This window comes from Eleginops maclovinus, chromosome 4 (genome assembly GCF_036324505.1).
Source record: "Eleginops maclovinus isolate JMC-PN-2008 ecotype Puerto Natales chromosome 4, JC_Emac_rtc_rv5, whole genome shotgun sequence".
Classification (NCBI taxonomy): domain Eukaryota; kingdom Metazoa; phylum Chordata; class Actinopteri; order Perciformes; family Eleginopidae; genus Eleginops; species Eleginops maclovinus.
Window position 1 is genome coordinate 33,784,181 of NC_086352.1, and position 25,516 is coordinate 33,809,696.

General features: G+C 41.6%; 1 protein-coding gene across 1 annotated transcript in view; it reads left to right on the plus strand.

Moving 5' to 3' along the window:
• Positions 1-379: 379 nt before the first annotated feature.
• The window catches only part of LOC134863131 (cell migration-inducing and hyaluronan-binding protein-like), a 181,887-nt gene continuing 156,750 nt past the window's right edge, over positions 380-25,516 (plus strand). The window contains exon 1 of the mRNA XM_063881433.1: positions 380-555. The gene's annotated coding sequence lies outside the window, so the exon portion shown is untranslated. The remainder of the gene's footprint in view (positions 556-25,516) is intronic.

The window sequence follows — 25,516 nt, forward strand, 5'->3', positions numbered from 1 at the left end:
TCAGCGTCGCCCTGTCATCTGTTTAAAGAAATACAGCAATCTTTATTTAAAACAGCCTTTAGCCAGAGAAAATCTGAGGAGACATATACAGACAATAACGAACAGCTGACTGAATAAATACATCAAATCCAATTACACAACGGATAAAAAACGTTTAGATAGCCTACTCAATTTTCCTGATCTCCTTTATTTTACATTTTATTTTTCTGTAAGTTTTTATTCTTTTCCTTTTTTTAAATGTTACCTCGCTAGCAACGCCACTGCAAAGTGGAATTAGGAAAACCCTACCCCTCCGAAACACACACGCACGCGTAACTCAAACACGCACACAGACAGTGGGCGTGTCCTCCTCCAGCTGGAGGATAGAGGCGGCGCTGCACCGCGCGCCTCGGACCGGTATGGCGGTGTCTGTGCTCCAACCCGGCACACACACTGAGCTCACACACACTGATAACACACTTTGAGGACACACTCTGAACACACACACACTCTGAGCGCTCCGCTCCATCACTGCTCCGCGCGCCTCTCCGGTACTGACGGATTACTGCTGAGCCGGTAGGTCTCCGTCCTCTAACAGTTCCTCAGAGCATGGCATGCTGTGTGTGATGAGACTGGGATGCAGAGTGAGTGTTTGGGGCGGAATGTGGCCGCTGTGAGCCACAGGTGTGCCGGATAAGATCCGTGTCAGTAGCGCGTGCTGCTGGGTCCGCTGCCACGGACTGAGGGCTTGCGCTCCATAGCCTCCATCAGCGCGTGGCTACAGGCTGGTGAGTGCTCCGCCTGTCAGGAGACGACTTTAGGGCAAAGGTAAGTGGAGCCGCGGTCAGCGCGCGCTCATTGAGCGTATACTTGAATGTGTTGTCTGACACTCAGTTCATCTCGCAGTGCCTGTACTGGGCTTTCAGCTGGAAGTGAAAGGCAAAAATAGTTTAAATACCAGCAGCTTCTGGTTCTGATCTGCTGAGGAGCGCAGTCTGCACCAGGAGACCGGAGGACAGCCCTTCCTCTTCATGCTGCCACAACTGATCTTTATTTTTGGGCGAGGAGACAAGCCACATGTTTATTATAAACTGTGCTTCTGCTTGCGACTTCTCTGAGCATGGAGCGTGCTCTGCTGCTTCCCTCCTGCAGTTTGGAGCAGCTCTCTGCAGGCTCCTCTCCTCGCTATGAAAGGTACTCTTTTAGTCCCGTGCTGCTGTTCAGCTCCACAGGAAACAAGTGCACTGTGCACAGTCTGCTGCCAACAGGTCAGTGGACCTTCCTCCTGCAGGGATGATGCTTATCGTGTGTGTGTGTGTGTGTGTGTGTGTGTGTGTGTGTGTGTGTGTGTGTGTGTGTGTGTGTGTGTGTGTGTGTGTGTGTGTGTGTGTGTGTGTGTGTGTGTGTGTGTGTGTGTGTGTGTGTGTGTGTGTGTGTGTGTGTGTGTGTGTGTGTGTGTGTGTGTGTGTGTGTGTGTGTGTACACACTTGTCTGTAGATCAGGACTGCAGCAGGATGTGCTCACAGGTCAGGAGTCCAAAGTCTCCCTGTGCAACCCAAAACCCTGCTTCTTCACATTTGAATGTACATTTCTAATATTACTGTTTAAATCATGTTTTAAAACCTTCCCAATGATGCTGTGAATGAAATGGGTGATGACTGGCATACAGAGGTGGAAAAAGTACTTTGATAATGTACTTAAGTACAAATAGGAATACTCAGTTACAAGCTAAAGTCCTGCTATCAAATTGTTACTCAGTTAAAGTAAAAACAAATGCATCAAAAATATACTTTAAGTACCAATAGTACAGGTACTCATAATGCAGAATAAGCACCATATATTTTAAAATAATGTATTACATTTACTGGGGCATTAATGTGTTCATCACTTCATGATGCACTGAAATGTCTTTATATATGTGTGGGTAGCTTAACCTGTGATACATATGATTGTGTTTTAGTTGATTCATGTTTTGTATTAATAACCTAAATCTGCAAAAGTAACTATAACTACACATGAAAAATAAAGGTAGTGGAGTAAAAAAGTACAAAGTAGTATAATCTGCGAATTAAATAATAAAGCAAGTACCTTAATTTCTCACTGAATTACAGTACTCGAGTAAATGTGCTTAGTTACTTTTCACCACTGCTTACAGATTACATTTTTGAACCGTCAAGTTGAAAATGTTTTTCTATAAAAGATAACAAGGTATAATACGTGGAATGTGTCTTAATATCAGTATAAATAAAATATAAAGATATTTTTGATTTGGTCCTTGTCACTTTGCTGCTTTGGAGCATTTATCTCATTAATTAAACGGCACAGCATGAAGCTGCTCACCTCTCTACAGCGTTCCCGTAATGATTGTTCCTCTGCAGCCTACCTGCCCATCGCTCCAAACATGTGCCTGTAAGCACTTCTCCTTTTGTGCCGTTTGCTGTGTGAGCCTGGTGTTTCCGCTGACCGTGTGTGTGTGTGTGTGTGTGTGTGTGTGTGGGGGGGGGGGTGTGTGTGTGTGCCAGCCACTGCAGAATGTGGGGACGTGTTTGGGCTGAGGAAATGTCTGCGGCTGACTGCTGTGTTCCCTCATCACCTTCACTGTTCTCCGGAGAGGATGACATGATGATGAGGGGCAGAGCCGCTCTGTAACAAGCAGCAGGACTGCCAGCAGGCTGGGGAAGAGTGGCAGTTGTGATGATAATGAGGAGAAGGATGGGTACACAAATAGTTGGGGCTAAAATAAGTAAATCGAAGCTCGAACATATCTGTCTGGGGAGGGGGGGCGACCATAAAAGTGGAGAATGTGAAGGTGTGTAAGGAGGGAGAGAGTGTGAGGCTGGAGCAAAAAAATCCCCCATCGCCTTTCATATAACCCTTAATTGCACAAGCTGTTGCAATGTGTGTGTGTGTGTGTGTGTGTGTGTGTGTGTGTGTGTGTGTGTGTGTGTGTGTGTGTGTGTGTGTGTGTGTGTGTGTGTGTGTGTGTGTGTGTGTGTGTGTGTGTGTGTGTGTGTGTGTGTGTGTGTGTGTTTGTGTTGTGTTTGTGAAGGAGATATTCCTTTTTCTATTAAAGATTTGCATCTCTTATGAATATGCAGCTGCTGATGTGTGTGATCTGCTCTGAGATCAGCTGCTGCTCACACACTCGAACTTGAACTGCTTTCTTCTTTAGAGGACAGTCTCCACGTAATGCCTGTGGTCCAGGGCCGAGGAAACCATGCACGACTCTCTGTAGGGATGTTATGCAGGGGGGGGTGGATTTTCTAACTAGACTCATGTCACTACCTGCTATAAATTGGCAATCTGCAATAGTGCTAGCTCGACTACCCCAGTCAGTCATGTGGATTACTTTACTGTAATCAGATTACATTTGTCTGTAAAGCAGTTATGTAACGGAGCACGAATGGAGGAGTCTCGTAGATAAACTTGTCTCAGTGTACATCGTGGAGGAAATGTTGCTTGTGTCAGCCGTGGAATCGCCATCTTTCCCAAACATTGAGCAAGATACAGGTAACTGTCATCAGACAGGAACACTTTTCAAGCTACCTGTATCAGAGTTCTGATGGAAACTGAGCTAAAGAAAACATGGCTGATTTTTTGAAGTGTCACGATCTTAGCTTTTGTATTTAGTTTCCTGTTTTATTTTGACATTTCGTTTTTCCTGGTGTTACTTCCTGTGTCTGATTGCCTCATTGTGATCACCTGTTGCCCTCATGTTTCTGCTTCCCCTCCCCAGCTGTGTCTTGTCTTGTGATTATTCCCTGTGTATTTAGTCTTGCTTTTCCTTGTATTCCTTGCTAGTTCGTCATCCCTTTCCCGTGATCTGGTTCTGTGTCAGGCCTTGGATGTCCCTTGTCTGCCATCCTGCATCCTTCTGGTTTGTTGTAGTTTTGGTTTCCTACTTGTTGTGAGTTTTAGTATTTTTGTAACAGCTTTTGGTGAATAAAAGCTCGCTTTTTGTTGTACTTTGTTAACCTCCTCCTTATTCTGCATTTGGGTCCTGTTAACATCCTCGGAGCCTGACAAAAAGAGGTCTGTGTTAATGAATGTCCTGATTAGATTAAGGATTGGTGCTGATCTGGGCACAAATGAGGTTTAACTTTATATTGTAATTTGTCATTTGATTCATGGTGCATCTCAGGCCACGTATTGAGTGATGAATATTTTAGTAGTTTATAGAGAGCCTAAGTCCCGCCCTTCTACTTCCGACCCATGGGACCTTATTTCGGAAAAAATATATATGGTAGGTAATGGCGAGAGAGATAAATAATAAACCGCTCGATGAACTACATCTTTGGTCTCGCACAATACACGTCACCAACACCAAAAGCAGAAGAACGAGCTAAACCCATTGCTGTTATACCTACAACTTGGTACAAAGCACACAGGCATCTTACTAAAGTTATCTTCATAGCTCTTATATTTAGTGGAGGGGGAAAAAAACAGTTATGACATCACTTACATGACTCTTGGATTTGTAGAATTTCTAGTTGCGTATTTTCATAGTCTTACATTTCAACTGTTTTAAGACAAACTATGACTTTCTCGACTTGGAAATGATTTCTTAAGGTTGACAAACATCATATGTGTAATTCATGGCACAATTTAAACGGGATGAAAAATCATTTCTCTCTCGCCATTGGCTGCAATCCATATTTTTGCCGAAATAAGGTCCCATGGTGGTCCACTGGAAAGAGAGGAAATTAGGCTCTCTATAAAGTTACTGTGTAATGCATTAACTACCCCAACGCTGGTCATGTGACCCTTACCCCACGAATCCCCTGACGTAACGCTGCTGTGTACGCGCTACTTATTTCCATTCTGCAGAGGAGGACTCTGTCGACCTGTAGCTTGGTGCCAATCAGCTTGAGACAACAGGAGGAGGATTACTGCTAGATATTGTGCACACACTGTGCAGATTGAAGGCACACCTCACTGATCTGATTACACTCCAATTGCATTACACCTGCAGTGATATGTGTCTTACTTTTGCTGATACATATTGCTATACCAGGTGCAAAAGGGGTCAGAGTCAGGTCAACTGCTTGTCTTTAAAGCATCTGACTAGAAGAATCTTGGAGAATGAAAGGGCATTAAAGTGTCATTATCTCGTAGCCATAAGTGGATTTAAAGTGCACGGTTGTTGCGTAAATGTCTGTTTTGATGCTGGTAATCACTGATTGGTTTAAGTGGTTATCTTATTTAATCCACTTCACAAAAGCTTTGACATCAGACATCCCATACCTACCACAAATTAGTGTCAAAGCCACAACATTTTGTGTCTCGGAGTCTTTCTAACGCGGCGGGCTAATTATATGAGTGAGGATGTAAATGAGCAAAGCTGCGGTTGAGTTCATTTGAATCTCGCCGCTAATTAAGAGCTGATGTTAGCTTTTTAAAGCTGCATCATGAGTATGTCTGACAGCAATGGAGCACAAAATAGATTGGGAAAGTGCTCTGCTGCTGATCCACATACTGTATATGGACTGAAAAAGAAACCAGGATCTACAAGCGGTCTTCCTGCAGGGTGGAAGTTAGAGCAGTGAGGAGAAAGTACCAGTAAATACGAGAGAGGCAGGTGAAATCACTGCTGCTAATCCCTCTGAGGGCCTGCTGCAGGACATGATTCCTTCTTCCCGTTGTTTATTATAAGAACTTTGTATTCAGCATGGGCAGTGATGATAGAGACTGATTTAACCTACAGAAGAAATCACCTACAAAACACTTAAAGAGGTCCTATTCTGGGATTACCCCTCTCATGCAGTGTGTTAGAAATGGGTTTTTGTGCATGCAAATGGTCTGCAAAGGCTAAAATCCCTGTGTTCATCCCGAGGGAGTTTTTCTCCCACACACTCCCTCTCTCCTGCCTGAAACGCCTCCATTGGACACCTTTGTTTACTTCCTGAACATAGAGACATCACTATGTATTACTTGCGCTTCTACTCGTGCATGATAAATATTGAAAATGTGTTTTAACATCATTTTGCTGCCCCACAGTGGCCAAAAAGGAAGAAAAAAACATCTATAAACAAATTCAACCGCTATAGTTATGAAATATTTCTCTTTGAGCCCACATAAGGTGAATATGTTTGTCTAGTTTAAACAGAAGTGAACACGTTTGCTCTTAAATTACTTTAAAAAAGAAAAAAGATACAATTATAGGCATAACAATTAAGCATGAGAATGTAGCCTACATACAGGCTTCTGGAGTAATGGATTACATGTAGGATTACCTCATCCACATACAAAGAAAAGGTAGCTATAATCCCTTACAGTTACACAAAAAAATCAGGTTACCGTTAAAATGTGGATTACCAGCAGGTTACCGTGTTAGTAAAATCTAAAAAGATCATCATGTGAGTGTGTGTAGTAAAGGATCAGATGTTCTCTCTCCTCTCAGCTGTTCTGTTCTGTTCTCTAATACTTTCAGAGTGAATCTATACGCCTACTGCCTGAATCTGCTTTATGGTTTGACTTTCTTTGGTTCATTTGTTCTGTGTTTAATTCAGCAGGTGAACCTAGATGTTCATAAAATAGTGTGTGAGCTTAACTGTGTGTGTTAAACTAAAACGGAGCATTTTCTGTCAGATCAGATTAGATTTCTCTTCTTTAGACTGTAGTATGTGCCTGAATATGTTTCATGAAAGTCAGGCTTTAATAAAATCTCCGAGAAGAGGATTAATTTTTCATCCTGTCTTGGTTTCTTCTTTTCTAAGATGATTTTGTTCTGTTTTCTATCTTCAAACATTGTTTTGATATTTCTTTTTTTCGCTTCTATTCATTCATTTCCATTCACATTTGATATAGAGGTAATCAAAAGAAACAGAAAGTACAGGATACTTTTATATGTTGGTATTCTAAACCACTCTTAGCATTTTGGCCTTTCTTGTTTAGTCCTTGTTGAAAGCAATCCTTTTTTTAAATGTGAGGAACACAGCTCCTGGCAGAGGAGCAGCTTTCCTCTCCAATGGAGGCTGGAGTTTCCACAGACAGAGGGAGCTGGCAGAGAGCTGCCACCGTGGATGATTGGGCCGGCAGCCAAAGGCCACAGTTTACTCCAGGAAACCATCAGCTCTCTTGCCTCAATTGTAAGAGGAACATTTCCCTCACTCTGCTCGGGCTTTCTGCTGCTCTATGATTTCTCTTCGGTCCGGCTTAGGAAAACTACTTAGAACATAAAAACAGCTCCGTAATCAGAGATAGGCTCGCACGGATGTAATCTGGTTTCTTCTAACTCATCCATCAACTCCTTAATGGGCTGTGAAATTGTTTAGAACAGTAGTTTTCCTGCCTGTACTTGCTACCCTCAAGTTGCTCCCCGTCCTCTCAGTACATGTTTTGAGTCACTGAAATAGCAATGACGGGTTTGCATGGATAACTGGGTGTAAATTGATTCCAGGCACCGCCCTGGCACTACAGCAGCTTTCTGTGGACTGATGAGATCCAGACAGATATCCACCTCCTCCTGCATGTCCACGTACCCCTGCAGCAAAAGATGCCTTTAATTCCCACTGCAGCCACGTCTTGTTTTATTTGGATCCCAAGAGTCCAATTTAGATCAAAGCTCTAAAGAGGGGTGTATTATAGCACACACCCAATGGAATCTGTGTTTACCCACTGTTTGATGAGCAGGGTTTGAGTTTCCCACCTTTGCAGTCTATGAATAGACCTCTGACAGATATAAATATATCACCTATTGTCAGCACATTGCTCTAGGCTTTAAGGCATAAACTGACAAGCAGATTATGTTGTAGCTCGAAAGAAGGACACATATTTTCTTGCCACAGAAGTGCACCTGTTCCACATCGTGTGTTCAGCTCTGGGTTGTCTGTGAGCTGGATTCACGTACATTGGCAGGCTATTTCATTTCGTGACAGTTTCTGATTAATGACTAGACCCAGGGTGTGTTTCGTTCTGTTTATTTGAGATTTGTATTCCCATTATTAAGTGCTATATCAGCCAATGCATTAAATAAAAACACATGGATCAATATTTGTATTAAGTTTACAACTCCTGTGCTGCTAGATGTCCGGTCCGTAGCTCTACAACAAACTGTGAATTACTTACATTTCTTTACGATTTTGTTTTAAACCGCCAAAATAATGGATGGCCTTCACATTTTTATGTCATTTGTGCGACCGCCAGTCATTTGGAGCCAATTTAATGCACAACAGGATGTTAATACATGTGGAAACTGTAAAATATTGTACAAGCACTATTTAGTTTTACTTTTTTATATCTAATTAACCTGTGATTATCTGATAAATGTTCATGTGCAATGCCAGCTCAGGGGTCCTACAGGTGAAACGTAGAAAAGGTAAAACCATCACTTATTAGCCCGAGCCGGCAGTATGTCAGATGTGTGTCTGTATTTCGAGGTGTTTTCAGGCCAACTGTAGCTAAATATGGAGTTGTGGATGTGTGCTATATCGTCAAAGTGTGTTGACTGGTTTCATTGTGAGCAGACTTTGAGATTTTTATGTTTAATGCACATTTAAGAATGTAAACAAATGTTTATGCAAATGACTCATCAGACCTTGCTGACAGTATAGCCACTTTGCAGTAATGTGTTTCTTTATTTTCAGAACAAAGTAAAAGATTTAAATGCATGGAAGTGCCTGTGTGCACATTGTTTGATTTTTTTTTTTCAACTCAATTTCATTTACAACATTCAAATAACGTGACCTCTGGCCAGTAATATTAATAAGTAGCAGGTTTTGTAACTTCCTGATCCAGCTTAGTAAAACGCTCTTCAGCACTCCCTCTTTGCCTCGTCAGCATTGCTCTGGCTAGTAGTATCCACAGTTAACATATTTTGGTTGCTCTGCCACCTGTGGATAGATACTGTAAGCTCAATATTCTTAATTTGTTGATTGGTTCTTTTAGCAGATAAAATAAGATAAGATAAGATAAGAAGTACCTTTATTAATCCCAGTGGGGACATTTGAGTGTTTATGCAGCAACAGAGAAGAGGAAAAACAGTACAGGTTCACACAGGGATATGAAACACAAATAAAAAAAAATATATATACTGATAAGTAATGAGAGTACTGTTAACACTAACACATGCATGTGTTCAGAAAGAGAGTGCAGGTCAAAGTTAGTGTGCATAAGTGCAAGATTACAGGCTTGATGTGCAGTCCGGGTTATTGTCAGTGAGTCACATGGTTAACCTGTTGTTGTGCAGCCTGATGGCTACAGGCACAAAGGAGTTTCCCAGGCGCTTAGTGCTGTGCCGAGGAGGGATGAATCTGTGGCTGAACGTACTCCTCATTTTCACTTGCTCTGCATGGAGGTGGTGGGAGGGGTTATCCAGGATACTGTCCAGCTTCCTCCTCGTCCTCCCCTCAGCCATCTCCTCCAGATTGTCCAGTTTAACTCCAACAACAGAGCGAGCCTTCCTCACAAGCTTGTTCAGCTTGTCAGCATCCCTTTGTTGGTGTTTCCCCCCCAGCACACCATGGCAAAGAAGAGCACACTGGCCCCCACAGACCGGTAGAACGTCTGCACCAGCCTCGTGCACACGTTGAAGGACCTGAGCCTCCTTAGGAAGAACAGCTGGCTCTGTCCCTTCCTGAAGAGAGCATCAGATTGCTCTCTTGCTGTGTGTACATTTATGCTTTTATTGTGAAAGGATAATCCATGAGAGAATTTCATAGTGAAGTCAAAACTTCTCTTGCTACTTCAGTTTTAAGGTACATTTTTTAAGTGTTAAAATAAAAATGTGGGTCTAACACATTTTTTTCCTTAAGAAATACCTCTGTCTGGAGCTCTGGCTGCCTGTTTTGGAGCACCTGAATTCACTTTCCAGTCGGAGCATTATTCAGATACATGGAGCCCATTACAGCTGGATGTCTCCTCAGTACACTCTGCGTATTCATTAGAGCTATACGGAACAAAGTTATTTTGTAGCTTCAAACTGGTGTGAGGCTGCTGCACCATCTCAGTGCAACAGGCCAAGAATGCTCAGCAGCGGCTAGACGTTTTTAAGCAGAATCACATCGGACATGGAGCTGTCGACAGAGATAAAGGAGCTGGACTGACCTCTGGAAACAGCACATCCCAACATGACGCCGCTGCACTGACCCCTTACTAATGATTTTGGAGCACATACATACACACACAATCAAAAAAGCTCTGTGGCAGACAGAAAAAGCAACAGTTTCCATTGCACTTTGGCTAATGAAATCAAAAAGCAAATGCTTGTAGCTCTTCAAATCTACTCAATAGGTGTATTTACCTGCAGTTTCCTAAGAAACGCCCCCCTGACAGATGGTGTCCAATCAGGTTCTTAACTTATGAGTGGCTGCCATGGCCTTAAGGTGCTTTCAGATTGAACATAAAATTGATGTTGCCCCACAAAAGTGACCGCTGGATGTTTAATCTCACTGAAAAACCTGAAACATTGACTAATTAAATGCATTATGTCAAAATATTTCACATAACTGTATTATGTTAGTTAAAAGCAATAATATCAAGTTGAAATAACACATTTCATCTTAATAGTATTGCTTTCAACTAACCTTAAACATTTATGTGAAATCTGTCGACAGTTTTTTTCTGTGCAGTCTCCGAAATGATTGCACCAGCTGTTAATATAAATTCATATCAAACAACCAGATTTATGGAGCTTTAAAATATAATATATTACAAACATTCTAGTGGAAAGGTACATTTTTGAGATATAAATGTGTGCAGGACACCAGTGTGGTATCAACGGTAGCTCAAAGGATATCTAATCTGCTTTTTATTAAAGCATAAACTGAAGAACCAAGCGTGACGGTATGTAATGCCCCCCCCTCCCCATCCAGAGCTGCTGTCAGACTTATAGTTCTTCCACACACACACATATATATATGTGTGTGTGTGGAAGGATTATGAGATATTCTGTACACACATATATATATATGTGTGTACAGAATATCAATTAATAGTATGTGTCACATCACATAGGAGGCTCTACCTTTTCATATTCACATAATATGAAAGTCTGTGATCACTGCGTCACTGTGCTCTCTGTGTTTCATAAAACGTGAAGCTACTGTTGATGAGTTCCATCCCTCATCTGTCTGCTGGCTGTCAATCATTCCTCCTGGCTGCTGCCAACTGCATCATTTCTGCCTTCCACTGAAATGTGTTTGAACGCTGATTTTTGGATCGATGCTAAAATACTTTGCCGCAAGAAAATAATAGTATGGGATGACAGAGATACGGAGCAGGTGTGAAGGAAAGTATTTGCACCTTAGCTGGTATGCAAACAATTATTATTTAAAATTGGGGTGCAGCCCTTAGTGGATACCTGTAATTACCCTCTGCCTGAAACTGTTTTAGCACTCAAATGCCCAGGTGCTCTGATAAGCTTACAAGAAAAAATATGGCAGACCTTTACCAAAGCTGGTGTAGATATGCTGGTTCTACACAAGTTTGAAGTTGTAGGGCCTGTGAGAACAACAGTGTTAACAGTCACTAGCTAGCAACCGAGTCAAAGCTAGCGCTGTGTTAGCAAGGTCCACACATAAACCTCCATATTAGCTAAATTGTTTGTTTGAAACATAAGAAATCCTTTAGAAACAAAGTTTACTTACAGATTGTCCCCAAAAAAGTGGGAAATACCCAGATTTTCACCTGTTTTCAACGCAACTTCCGTCTATTATTTAAACAAGATAGCAATACTCAGCTTACAAGCAGTGCTATGGCCTCATGAATTGTGTGTGTGTGTAAAGTAGTAAAATGAAGGTGAGATAGGATTTACTCGAACAACTTATCCGTGAAAGCCGCAGTAAAAGCAGCTTCACCCTGCCTTGAGGCGCTGCACCTGAGACACTTTAATTGGACACTTAGTGGAGAAATGTTACCATGATGATGGTGAAAATGCTAAAAGGCTGTCTTCATTTTATCCACTAAGAGACAGTAATACCTGAGAAGGGAAGAGAAAAAGCATTAAATCATCTTGTGTAACATGTTTTGTAACCACAGCCCACCTGGGGTATGTAATCAGATTGTACAGGTTTATCTGCCTTTAATACCCCTTTACAGCGGGTAGTCCAGTTCTTTATCCTGAACAATGATCTACATAATGACATGTGATCCCAAATCTTTGCATTGAATCCTGGAATGACATAACCCCCCAAAAATAATTTGTCATCTTGAATACACTCTTTCATTAATCTAAATGCAAATTAGGCTGGCACATTCCATTATACCTGGACTATAAATGGTTTGCATTCATCTCAAATAGGGATGCAAATGATCGATTAATTCATTAATCATTAGTTGACTGATCTTATCGATCGACTTTCGATTAATTGATAAGCGGTGTTTTTCACCTGGATTTCAGTGTTTCAATAGGGCCTTTAAAAATATCAGCTAGGCCTAGTTAAAACACTGAGTTCAAAAAGTATATATTATATTATATTATATTTTGATAATTATATTGTGTTATATTATATATTCCTCAAGTAATTATGCATTAGGAAAAGAAAGCAGACATGTTTTTTATGGTATAACAAAATACATTCTTAATGACTGGCTCAGTTCTTGCATTTGAAACATTAGACATATTTAAAAAATGTAAAAAAGAATAGAAGAAATTAAATAGAGAGCCAAACAGAATATTATTGAGCCTATAGATTATGAAGAAACTGCATCTAGGCTATTAATTAGGAAATCCTCAACTGAAACATCCACAACATTTTCTGCCTTAATTTGTATAGGGTTACAGCAAAATAGAATGAAACGTTCACAGTGTACCTGGACACAACATAAAACATTACAGGGCCTCAAACCAGAACAATCAAATAAAGTAATGATCAAATCATGGAACCCTTTCCTGTCTGAAATGTGGCAAATGACTATACAGCTCATATCACAACTGGACCTATATATTTTTGTTCATGAAAATTAGCATGTTAACGTGGTCAGGGGTAAGGCGTGTGCGCAGTCTATTTACAGTGAGGCCAGCTGCTGAAAATACACGCTCAGTTGGGACTGATGTGCCTGGCGTACACAAATACCGTTTTGCTAGTTTTGCCAGCGTCGGAAACCTCCCTTCATTCACTTTCCACCAGCATGTGGGGTTCGACTCAAGAAGTGCAGGAGGGTCCTTAAAGTAAATCTCCACTTCGCTCTGAGTCTCCACGCCACCTTTGCGGGCATTGGAATAGGTTTCACCAGTGGCGGCTGGTGAAAAAAAATCTTGGTGGGGCTAGTGTGCCAACAGATTTCCCTGCCTAATCTAGCATAAGCATTCAAATGAACAGTCGGAAAATGACTACAGTTCCACAATAATAATTTAATTTCACAGTTTCCAGCTTCACAGAAAAAGTAACAATGTACAGCTATATTAGACTTTATGCTATCAAATACTATACAATACAATCAAGGGATAAATTAACAACAAGGGTATGATTTCAGCTGAATCTATACAAATCAACAGTGAGTGAATGAGTGAGTGTGGGTTGAGAAGAGAGAATGAAACAGAACTTTCCTATTAAAATGTAACATATACAAAGAATTTAGAACCAAGTTATTTTCAAAAAATGTTACATAAACAGATTATTTTAATACCCTCTCTCAAGGAAAAATGCATTTACTTGGAGAAAACAGCATCAGTGCCATACAGTTGTCATTGCATGTCACAGCCTGAGAGAAACAACAAAGCATTCTCCACAACTATATTACAATTACATACTATAATATTATTACATATTGCCCATTGAATGTAAAATAAACATAAAAGACACTCTCTGTGCCTGTTCCTCTCTGTGTGTCTGTGTGTCTGTTCCTCTCTGTGTGTCTGTTCCTGTGTGTGTCTGTTCCTCTGAGTGTGTCTGTTCCTCTCTGTCTGTTCCTCTGTGTGTTTGTTCCTGTCTGTTCCTCTGAGTGTGTCAGTTCCTGTCTGTTCCTCTGAGTGTGTCTGTTCCTCTCTGTTCCTCTTTGTGTCTCTGTTCCTCTCTGTTCCTCTGTGTGTCTGTTCCTCTGTGTGTCTGTTCCTCTGTGTGTCTGTTCCTCTCTGTGTCTCTGTTCCTCTGTGTGTCTGTTCCTCTGTGTCTCTGTTCCTCTGTGTGTCTGTTGGATAGCTAAAAACTCAGCTGTCTTCACTTCATCCACGATCTTTTCTCTTAGAACTGCCAGCATACAGTCCAGGAGCTCGTTCTGAACGGTCTTCGAGGTGCCTTTAAATACGGTCGCATTTTCAAGGTGCTCCCTCAAGTCCCGATCAATGGATGCGATTAGGTTGACTAAACCTCTGAATATTCCGGCGTTGTCTGAGGAATCCCTTTCATCATGTCCCCGCATTGCTAATTCAAAAGCACCACAAAAATGTACACAATCGATGATATTAGATAAAATATTGCGGTTTTTATCTACCTCTTCATTGTGCCTTCTTACAGCGATGCGGTGCCCATCATCGAGCTGCGTTGCTATGCTAATCTTTCCGAACACAGCTAGCTTTACGCAGTTTTCCATGTGAACTTTGGATCGATCGTGCTTCTTGATCTGTTCAGAGAGGTGTTTTAAGTCAGTTAGTCCAGTCTTTGTCCAAGTCGAATCACATTTGTCACTTCTGAAGAGGATACAGGGGAAACGGAAAAGTGCATTGGCTGCTCCACAACCTGCCAGCCACGTCTTACGGTTGAACCAGCTCCGACAAAAACTCCGTTTGTAAGATTTATCTTTCAGCTTGATTTGCTGGGAAATGCTGATTTCAGGCTTGTCGGGTCCCAGCTCCTTAACGAGAAGTTTTTCCTCCGTCGTCCGTCTCGCAAAAGGGTATATTATTAACGATTTCACCGAATTTGGTGGAAGCTGCTCTTGAACTCCAGTTGTCACCGCCATCGCCATCATCTCTCTTCGTCGTCGCGCGTATTTTTTCCCCACGTAGCGTAGGACAGAGTCTGGGAGTCGCACTACGAAAAAAAACTATCGCTGGCTCCTTATGTAGCTACAGCAATCCTAAACCTTCACGCATTTTACGTAGCAGTTGGGGCTAAATTTCCAGCACCCCACCGGCGTTAAATTTGGCGACGTTGATAGGCCAATTATTCATAATTTCCCCCTAGCAACCATAACCGGATTGGCTGTTTAGCTGCCGGTCAGGGGCACTTTGCCGATCGCCCCATGAGAGAATGATACACTGTCTGTCAGTGGAAATTCATTGTTTAATGAGTGTTAGTTGGTGGAAATGTTGTTTAAATGATTTAAATTGCATGTAGGCACACACACTATTAAGTAAAACTGACATTGATTTAAAAAAAATATGCAAAAAATATTGTTTCCCCTCAACAGCTGGTGGGGCAGAGCCCCAGCGCCCCCTATGGGCCAGCCGCCTCTGGGTTTCACCCAGGAGTAAACTCATAGCAGATGTAGTCCCATGTCGCTGAGGCGCTGCTGTCTGGACAGTGTTCCCGTCGTCTCCAGCGGTGGCGGCACCTGTTGCTGTGACGCTGTCGCGTTCAGCTGTAGCCAGTTCAAGCAGTTTGGATTGAGCCGACCTACTGGTAGCTGGAGGTAGAAATCCCAGGTGTTTGTGGCGAGGGTCAAGCATAGTTGCGACCATAGGGGTGGATGAGTCGAGGTCATCAGACTTAATCTGTTGAAAATAGAAACAATAGGCCTACAATTATTAAAAACGATACAATTGAATGACAATTACATTAGGGCCTATTGTTTGTGTCATTATTTTTTATCATTATTATTATTGTTATTATTTTTGAATATAGATAGTTTTAATAATTAATGGATGCATACCTTCATGCGCTTGCCCAGCGAATCTCGCACTCTTTCCTTGAACTCTGCGACTTTGTGGCTGTCCCCGTCTGCAGCGCCGAGGTGATTGTTGATTCATTAGACTGAACGTGATGGGGTAAGTGTTTGAGATTGTCACCTCCGACTCGGCAGACATCACCGTAGTTGCACACTTCAGGGTTCCCAACACGGGTGCCATATCTTCCATTAGCTGCCAGTAGTCGTCTCTTAACTCCAGCGTCCTCGCATCTGCCAGTTTGGTCACGGAACGGTCTGATAACACGGCCCACCGCTGTTCGACTACTAGGCGCTCAAACATGTCGAAGACTGAGTTCCACCTGGTTTTACAGGATTGAATGAGGCGATGCGGTGGAAGCGACATTTGCTGTTGCTGTTCTTCCAGGGCTTTGGTTGCGATTGTGCTGTGGTGGAAATGTTTCACCAACCTTCCCGCTGCCACTTTTGCTCTGCTTACCCCAGCAGCAGCAAAGCCGTCATTAACGGCGAGATTTAGCGTGTGTGCAAAACATGCAACTGATTTCCAGCTGACTCGTGTGGGGTTGTTTGCTTGGACAATGTTTCTAGCGTTGTCGTGAACACACGCTGTAACGCGACCGGAGAGTCCCCAAATCTCCACAACATCATTGAGCTTGTCAGCTAAATTGTCAGCGGTGTGTCTATCCGACATGTTCGTCGTAGTCAGGACTGCCGATTTTAGCTGCCAGTTCTCGTCAGTGTAGTGGCACGTCACGGTAATGTAACTTTCTGTTGTTAGAGCCGTCCAACAGTCTGTTGTCAGGGATACAGCAGTAGCAGTAGCTAGCTTTGTTTTTAGCTCACTCTTCTTTTTTCGTAGCGAGCTTCGAGGCGGGAGGTTATTGATGGCCTCGAAGAGATATTGTAGCCTGGCTCTAGGGACGCAATGAGATCCTGAAATCCTGCACTGTCAACTGTGTTGATTGGCATCAAATCTCTCTCGATCATGCTGCATATCCTCTCTGTAATGCCCTCCGCCCTTCTCTCATCACACGCTCGCCTTCCCAGTGTAGCTGTGATTCTAGGTTGACCAGGTGCACTGGTGCCATGCAGGACAGCTGCATGCACGGTGTTCAAATGATAACTGAGTGAGCTAGTGGAACTGTTGTATTTCAATACCGCATTACACAGAGAACATTTGACTTCTTTGCCTGAATTAACAACGTTGAAATGGTCCCACACCGCACTTCTTTTCGCCCGCTTCATTTTGTTTTTCAACCCTGGTCTCTCGCGCGACGTGTTCACCTCTCGTTCTCACGCTCTGTTCAAGTTACTACAGTAGCGCCCTCTAGCGATTAATCGTGATTAATACATTTTGTTCGAGCAGACCTCTTGATCGACAATTAATCTAAAGTCGATTAATCATTTGCATCCCTAATCTCAAATGATTAAAAACTGTATTTAGAGAGACACTGGCTCGGTTTAGACCTATAAGAGGAGTGCTCCATGTTCCTCTCTACCATAAACACAGTTGTTGATTGTTGTGCTTTACTCTGAATAGGTGATTGTAATAATTGTTGGCTATGAAGTGTCTCAATATGTGTTGACAGATACAGACAGACAGTCAGGCTTTTGGCAAGGACATTAGCATTTGTCGATAATAAAGAGGATGATGGCTCCGACATTTGACAATAATCCATTTCCAAAAGCATATGGTTTCTTCTCACGTCTCTGTGGTAGACTCCAATTACCTTGTGTTTGTCTGATGCCGATATTTCCCCATTGAAAAGCCAATAGACAGCCTTGGGATAATGGGCGGCTCAGTGTCGGGCTGCTGTCATCTCACCTCTATTAAAGATTTTGTCAATAAACTGATGCAGTCAAATGCAGGCCGCTACTCCCATGGCTCATAATTCATCCTGATGTCAAATCTATGGAGGTAATGATGTGTGAGCAGGCCAACATGCATGGATTTATATGCAATCTAATGCCAATCTGTTGACAGTAATATAGAAGTTTTCTGTGAGAACATTGGCGGATGAGTCAGCTACTCAGATAATAGAGCTGTTATTTCTGGCCCTTATAGCCCAGGCCTCAAAAATGATGACAGACACAGACAGTCATATTTTTTTACAGCTTCCTGTTTAGTTGTTGAGTGGTCTCCACGATACAAACCAAGTTGAAACAATCCTATATTAAAGGTGCAATGTATATACCCTAGCCCCCTGCTCCAAAGACATAGGAGGCAGCTCTTACCTTTCTGACTGGGTCCATGTAATCCTCATTTGCAGTCACAGTTATATATACAAAAACATGAATTGAGCTACCTGCCAGCTAACGCTCAGTGTCCCTAACACACCTCCAAACGATTGTTGGAGAAACGTGTCATTTCTTGTCAGCTACTATGAGTGTTTTAAATGATGATGTCATCTAAGTACAACTTCTTTGTGTTCCTCTGTTATATATTAAAAAACAATGAGGTAACAAATCATTTTTTAAATATTTTTTTTTTCATCGTTTTTTAGACAATTTCAAATTTTTGTTTTTTACCATTTTAGCTGTATTTTTCACCTTAACGTTAGCAGGCTGTTTTCAGTGTTTTCTGATTTAAACGTTTTAGATCTGTGAGTCACCTCAAAGAAAACAGAGAGTATGGCCCATATTGTGTGTGGGCTCCGTCACATGCTGAGTCAGTGGAAAAAAATCGACAATGAACTCTTCAAAGCACTCACAAATACAACATTCATCCATTCACACACCATTAGCACAGAGTTCCAATGTACTGCTGATCAATGATCTAACATTCACACACACTTTTGGCCATGCCATCGTAAGCCACTTGGGGTTAAGTATCCTGCCAAAGGACACATTGACATGATGACTGCAGATCATCTGAAGAGCAACATAGCCAAAGAAACTAATGAGCTTGCACTGGTTAACAAATAAAGTGGCAAGTCCATTTTCTTTCTTTTTGCTTTGCAGTTAAAACTAAAGTTGTGAGGGGTCTCTTCAGTCTGGTAATTCCACTGGTGCAACACGGCAACTTGAACTTTAACATAACACTTCTACCTCTGATCTTAGGTTGTTAGAGTTCCACGAGAGGGGGGAGGGAAGAGTGCATGTTGCTCAATAGTATAGTATCCAATAAGCTTTAAGTTGGAGTGAATGATGTTCTATCAGACAGATTTCTCTAAAGATAAGTCATATCAAAGGTGAGTTTGTTTGCTTGACTTGACAATGTACGTGTTGTTTGTGCTATTCAAAGATTGAAACGTTTTATCGTCGTAAGCACAATGGCTACAGTGGTGCTGTTGGCAATTAACATCTTGAGTCCCAGACCCAGGCCCACACAGTGCAGTCTTTTATTATCCTGCTGGCCTTCTTCCTGATCCGCTTGGAGTAAAGGTACTCCGTTGATGGCAGCTCCGTCCTGTGGAAGAGCCTGTTGAAAAGTTCCTCCATTTCCAACCAAACTGAAGCTGTTGTTGAACATTGTTCTCTTTTTAAGCATCTACATTTGAATTATTCAATCACCCTTGTGTTTTTCTTTACTTTAAAGACCAAGGCCCTGCTGATAATGCTAACTCTCTGAATGGGGACAGAGTTAATCAGGGTAAGGAGTTTTATATATTTAATATAAAATACACCCTGCCTTAAAGTGTTTGTAGGAGTATCTGAACCGAATCCATATAATCTCAGTGGATGCAGTCCAGCTTCTGTTTTCACAAAAATTGAGTTAGGGGGGATTAGTTTGCTGTTAGACTGGTCCTTTGGGACAGCTGCACAAAGAGAAAGGATTGAATGCATGTGTCATGAAATGGCATTGATCGGAGGTCATTCCTTCTGCAGGTATTTGGTGGTTGCTGTGAATACCTCTAACTCCCGGCTGGCTAAGAGATTTATGTGTATTTGTTTTTCTGTTTTTGTCATGTAACACCCCTTCTCTCTTCAGCTCCGTCATCCAAGTTGCATGTTATTTGTATTATTGCGAACATTCTTCAAATCGTTTTCCTATGTTTTGTCTGTTGACCTGTTGTTTGATGAAGTTTTGGACCAGCTTCAGACTGGACTGACATCACCAGACCAAATGTTCTATTTCCAAAGAGGATTGTTGACAATTTAGCCCAAAATGCCTCTGTACCAAATTATGGCAACAAAACATGTGAAGCATATTTTGTTGGGATGTGACTCAAAGCAGATATTAACAAAAGTAACCCCCAGTTTTCAAAAAGCTGGTAAACTGGTATATTATTTAAAACCTCTATCTTTCTTTACAAGAAAAGCTGTTTCTTTCACTACTTGCATGATCAGCTAGAGACATCATGGCTGCTTATCCATGTGCTCCACCAGCTTGCCCCTTTATCTCATTCCCCATTATATAAAAACACTTGGGATTAGCCTGGCATATCCCAGGCTGCTGTACATTTATCTAAAGCAGGGGGTGGGGGGACCATACACTTGTTCCAAGGCAAATAAAACACAAGCTAGCTAATGTGTCTGGTTCCCAGGCCAGATTAAGACACTTAACACGGTCTCTGAAGTGACAGAGCTGGCACAGCAGCTGCAACTTCATTAACTATTTACATTTCCCAATTATCCACCTCCAGAAGGTCATGTTATTCAGGATTTAATGATAATGACCTTTTGTACTTTTCTCAATCAATCAATACATCTCAACCTCTCTGGTCTGTTTTTCGAAGGCCATGTACAAAGAGAACTGGGTGGAGATGGGACCCTATTCATTCCTAGGAAAGTTGCTCAGTGGCACCTGAATCCCATAAAGGGCTCTTTTGAAGCAAGAAGTACCCATATCTGGGCCCATGGAGCATGCACACTTGTGTTTCCTTAAGCCCCGCCTCCAGCTCAGTGAAATTAATGGAGTGGGAACTAACTCTGGATTTGGCTTTAAGCGCATTATACAACTTTTAGGCCAAAAAAAGATAAGATCAGATAAGATGTACCTTTAATAAATCCCCGTGAGGAAATTCTGGAGTTTAAGCAGCAAAAGAGTGAGAATGAAATGGAGGACAGGACGGTTTCACACAGGATAATAAAATAAAATAAAGTTAAATTAAATTAAATTAAATTGATGTACTGGTAAGTAACCGTCAAAACAAAAAAGGAATTTAGGAATTAAATGAACATATATACGTGTATGGTCTGGTTTGTTAAATACATTTACATCAGGTACAAAATAATTTCTATTCAAGTGATCTGACTGGGTAGTTCATTCAGCAGAATCACATTATCAGCTCATTTTCAGACGTCTGTTTCCCAGTGCAAGTCAACGGGAAAGAGTATTTTTGGGCCCAATGACATCACTAACAGACAATGAAGTTGTAGTACCACAGTTTGGCCACAACGCCCATTTTAAGTGAGAGCTGACACATTTCCTGGGGGCTTTTCAAAAAGAGCGATGTTTTTCTCCATAGTTGAGTCAGGGTCCAGAGATGCAGTTATCTAAGCCTTCAATAGGCTACAAGCCATTCAATACCTTAGCTGATCTGCTACACTAAAGACAGAATTGACTGGGCAGTGGATAACGGTGTGGTCAGCCATGTCTTTTTTACATCCTGCAGACCTACAGATAATATCCCGAACATCCCTACAGAGAAGCCTTTAGAAGAATTAACTCTGACTTTTGTTTCAAACACAGGGGGATTGCAATTTAACAAGCAGGAAGGGACAGCCTGTGACAACAATTTGATAAAATCCAAGTATTTAGGAACATGTCACATTAAACAGCCAAACTGAGGGAATGCAGGTCTGGTGTTTTGGGCCCCATGGAAGTTGCTTACTTTGCCTGATAACTCAGCATGGGGACAACTGAACAAAAGATAACACACATTTCAATTACTGTCTTTCTAGCCTTATGATCAATAAGCAATGTGTAAGCAACTGTTGTCAGGCATACTGTACATAAGCTCTTGGAAATATTGCTCTGGTATTACTTTAATCCTAACTTCATTTCCTAGTAAAATATTCTTGTTTGAGGTTCAATCAGTCATGTGCTGTTGTCTTAAATTCCCCAGAATACACAGACAAATAATCGTATTGTTGTATAGTCAATAACTAGACAGCTTAACAAGAGACATCCATCTGAAGTCGGAAAGATCCTCGAAACAGCTGTAGCTCAGCTCTGCTGTAGATCTCCATTTCCTTCCACCAACGCGTAATAGTAGGATATCATTATGAGGGTTTTTCACAAGGTATTTTTAGACATGACTGTCAATTGCTACAGGCACTTAACACGCACACAGGGAGATGACAGACTTCACAAAGAGAACTTACAATCCAGCTGCCTCAAGTGCCTACTTAAGAACTCTGTGAAGCTCTGTAATTATACATGTACAGTAAGAGCCCTCAATCATCTGGTCAGTGACGGACTGCAGGGAGCCATCAGAGGCAGCTCCTTCAGCTGCATCAACCCCCCCCACACACACACACACACACACACACACACACACACACACACACACACACACACACACACACACACACACACACACACACACACACACACACACACACACACACACACACACACACACACACAGACTAGTGTTCGCCAGAGAGAGGAATATCTACCATTCCAGTGAGGAAAAACAGCTGGGATATTTCAAAGTCAAAGTCAAAGTCCACTTTATTGTCAAAGTTTCCACATGTGTTATACATACAGAACATTGAAATACCGTTTCTGGCAGTCCCACAGTGCAAATATAAACAAAAACATATAACATAAAAAGATAAGAGCAGTTTGAGTAGTTTCTCAATTTAATGTACAGTATGTTTGTACGTCTCACATTTCCAGAGTCACTGGCAGCCATCACACATCACGCTTTGTGAGGGGACGATATGTTGATATTGGCTTCTGGGTAGCAGATGTTAGTATTTTCACCCATAAAAACTGTAGCTCCTTATGCCAAGTAAAATTGACCCTGGATTATTGCATTAGAAGTGAGTCTAGTAAACCACTGTGGGATAAAGCACTGTTGAACCGATACATCTTGTTCATTTACATATTGTGAACCCAGCACATAACTCAGAATATGTTGCACATTATATACCTGCACAGATCTCCCCCTTAAAGTCCAATATACAGTATACTATATATACTCATTTCATTTTGCAGAGCATTTTTTCATAGTTTTACTGTACTTTGGTTTTTAGGACATTATATATATATATTAATGTTTTTTAAATTTTGTTTTTTAATAGTTCTATTATTGGTCCCTTTCTTACAATTCACTATGTCTATGCATGAAGCATACACACCAAAAACATTGCTTGTGTGTGTACAACTTTGGCAATACATACGCAATACACCAATCAGTATATATTAAAATACAGGATGTAATGTGAAGTGGGTGGATAGAAGTTACCTATGTATGGACAGTGTTAGGCAGGTTACTTCCAAAATGCTATACATTATATAATGCTTATTACCGTCTTTTTTAAAGTAAAAGTTACATTACATTAGTACAGTCCCTGAACTGTAATGTGTTACACTACTTTTGAGTTACTTTCATCAAAATAACCACAAAACGATGACTTGACATTTTAAATGCTAAAATGTAGTTTGTAGCGATAAAAACTGTGTAGGCCCTTAAGGCTACGAACAGCTTATAATAGGCGCAGTGAAGGCTCATGGTCAATCCAATATGTATCAATCACCGTCAGAATCACAAAAGCCAGGACAGCATGCTTCATCCAACTCTTTGGTAAATGTCTTTCTATCTGGCAGTACATGCTGCAAATTAAGAAGAAAACTAGACATTAAACTCATGCTCCGTTTAAGTGCGCTAAATAATATGTGATACCGGTAACATCACGTCTCTGTGTGTTATTAATAACATGTTAGTGGAGCCTCTGCACGGCCCTGTAACCTGCTGTATATGAACGAGTCTCTATTCAACGTTAGCTCACCTTGTCATTGGTGTGTTAACGGGGATTTGGCTGACAAGCTTTCTAAAAGCCGGCGATTGTAGCGGGTATTATTTTACCCAAATTTCATAAGCAATGTGTTATATTACTGCATTACTGCAAAAGGTAATACATTACTGTAACTGTTACTTTTGTAACGGAGTTACACCGAACACTGTGTATTGAACTGAGGTTCAATACACAGGGGGCTCCCAGACTATACCACAGGTTAGAAATCATTTGAGTAATAAAATCCTGCATCCCCTGAATCTCTGAACTGCTATAGAAGAGGGAAAAAAAGAACAAATCCTGTTAAAGAGAGCTCCTCTGCAGGGGCCTCCAAACAAAGCAGAGCAGCTCTGGCTGAGTGACGCAGGTCCCCAGACTCTAAGCATCTAACTATAACAAACAATTAATGTCCAACAGAAAGCAGCCTAATGTGTTCTTTCCAGAGAGGGGCTTATTTAAAAAACAACATGATTGCTATTTGTTTTGGTAGCAATTTGTTAAATGACATAATTCAAAACAAATCACAGTCCTGTTTACTGAACACAGCTGCTACACTGTCACACAGGATATCAGCATACAGTAGCTCTTCTTCTGGAGGGGGGCCACAGGGGGTTCTAAGCTCCTGTTTCCCACCCCTAGAATCGCCCCTGCAAGGAAAAGCCAACTGATTGGATGAGGTGCTCAAACAGGGTTTCTGTGCCTTCTCTAACTGACAGCCTGAAAAAACGTTTTGATTTTTTACAGCTGCACTGTTCAAATCTCAGAGGACCAAATGCAGAAACCAGTCCTCTGAACAATATGACTCTTGGATCTCTCAGTGTTTTATACTCTCAGATACTTTTTGCGCTCAGGCTGATGTGGCCTGAGGGAGATGTCCACACTTTCCGAGTTCTAATACTGTTCTTCGTGTCAGGGTGGGTTAAGACTCTCTTAAACACAGTTTTAGAGCATCATGGGACACTAAAACTACAGACCGGGCCCCAGATTAATGAGCAACCAATGAAATAACAAACAGTGTTATGTCCCTTACCACAGCCAAAAAAAGGACTTTGAGAAACAAGACACAAATATCACAGGCAAATTTAAACTCTAGTTTGGGTCAAGCTCCAAAACCACCCGAGACTACATTTCTTATCATTACACCCTCTAACCTGCTGTTTGTAATGAGGCCTTGTGCTATTGATTTGTGGTCTCTAGGTCGAGGTTTACTTAACCCTGATAACAGGACTAGTTGTGTTACCGGTGTAAAAACATACACGTACCATGTTTTCTTTTGTATCGTCGGAAGAACAACAGCCACATCTGGAAAAAGAGTTTGGAAATGAAGTTTGGACGCAAAACAAAGTATAGAGATGTTTGAGGACCAGAGAGGAAGTTCAGTTCACTTATTATACAGAAATACACACATGCACAGTACCGAGATGCATTAGATCTGAATACACTCAACACAAACATGCATTTTTCTCATGGAGGTGTCAGACAAAGTTCTCCTTGCTAACCGACTGACAAAGGAGTCTTATTAATCTCAATGATCACGCGAAGAAGAAGGACAATCGCCCCACATAGGGGAAATGTACATTCTGCATTTGACCCGTCCTAATGTTAGGAGCAGTGGGCTGCCATACATACGGCGCCCGGAGAGCAGTGTAGGGAACGGTGTCTTGCTCAGGGACACCTCGGTAACACTTGCTCTTTACAGGACTTGAACTGGTGACCTTCCAGTTCCCAAACCAAGTCCCTATGGTCACCACCACCCTATCTGTCAATTGATCATTATAGGATGTCTCCGCTTTATTAAAGAATATATATAATTGTTCAAATATTGTTTTTAAATTAAATCCTATTAAACCTCTGTCTGTATGTGGGTGTGTCACTTTACATT